The sequence below is a fragment of the Adelges cooleyi genome, unplaced genomic scaffold (assembly GCF_023614345.1).
Source record: "Adelges cooleyi isolate 19-005CV unplaced genomic scaffold, UGA_ACOO_1.1 ACOO_flye_CR_arks_rails_tigmint_CR_PRNA_494, whole genome shotgun sequence".
Taxonomy (NCBI): Eukaryota; Metazoa; Arthropoda; class Insecta; order Hemiptera; family Adelgidae; genus Adelges; species Adelges cooleyi.
In genome coordinates, this window is record NW_026096182.1 from 1 (window position 1) to 1,254 (window position 1,254).

A 1,254-nucleotide genomic window follows, 5' to 3' on the forward strand; every position below is an offset into this window, starting at 1 on the left:
CTTCATATTGCTACACTTAGTCAAAAATGCTAAATACTCCTTAGGGAACCAAACATTTTAAATTTCAAAATTCAATTTTTAAAATTTCCTTTATTCATTTATCGCGTGGTTGTATGATGTAACTTGGTATTTGCTAAATAATTGAATCTTACAAACATTGCCATGGCTCTTAATAACCAAAATTCAAATCGATTTATTAATACATTGTTTAACAATCAACATATTTTATCGCGCACAATATTAAAATCATAGTTATATATAGTATATTAGTATTTGTATTGTACAATTTTATTTTATTTTTTGTGCTGTGAAAACTAAATTGTATGCAGTGTGCTACATCATATTATTTTTTTTTAAAAAAGAATATTGTGTTTAAATCAGTAAAATAAACTCGCTTTCATCGCCAACGACCATACCACGTTGAAAACACCAGTTCTCGTCCGATCACTGAAGTTAAGCAACGTCGGGCGTAGTTAGTACTTGGATGGGTGACCGCTTGGGAACACTACGTGCCGTTGGCTTTTTTTGCTTTTTTATAATCTGTACACTATTTTTTTGTTGTGTTGTATGAACTTAAATTGTACGTCCACAGGCGGATTGGGTAAATTTTTGTTACCGGGAAAATATATGAAAACGGCTCTGAGCTACTTATAAGTACATACTTTTTTTATTATTACTATCATCCACTTTTAGTACATATTTTTTTGTTAAAATGTTTTTGGTTGAATCTTTAAAAATGTATTTCATGTTAAAATACTTAATATAATTGAACACATTATTTATAAAATATAAACATACCTACATTTGTACAAATGTTATGTTAAATAATAATAATTCAAAGAATAACGCAGTTAGGTATTGTTGTTTTTAATTTGTCTATATCCTTCTTAAATGTTTTTTTATTGGAATATATTTAAACATATTATCTAGTAGTATATGTTACAAATACATGATAATTGCTCATTCCGCCATTCCATAAAGTTCAAAAAGTATGAAATAAAGTTTTAATACTTTTTTCTAAGCTTTATAGTTTTAATATTTTTTCAAATAATACCCACACAATTTAGAGTACAATATTGGTAAACAACAATATAGTTATTCTTGCCCTGTGATTATTACTGTAGATAAAAGTTTTTATAGATTGTTTTCTGTTGTCTGGAGAAAAACGACTGGGGCAAAAATATGTACATTTTTCTTCGGTGTGGATATGTATGGTTGAGTTATATTTATCCAATTTAGTTATTAGTCAGTTAT

The 1,254-nt window shown here is 27.3% G+C and overlaps 1 non-coding gene across 1 annotated transcript; it reads left to right on the forward strand.

Moving 5' to 3' along the window:
- The first annotated feature begins 402 nt into the window (after positions 1 to 402).
- Positions 403 to 521, forward strand: LOC126842277 (5S ribosomal RNA). Its single transcript, XR_007686303.1, has one exon. It is a non-coding gene; the product is annotated as a 5S ribosomal RNA (ribosomal RNA).
- Positions 522 to 1,254: the final 733 nt, after the last annotated feature.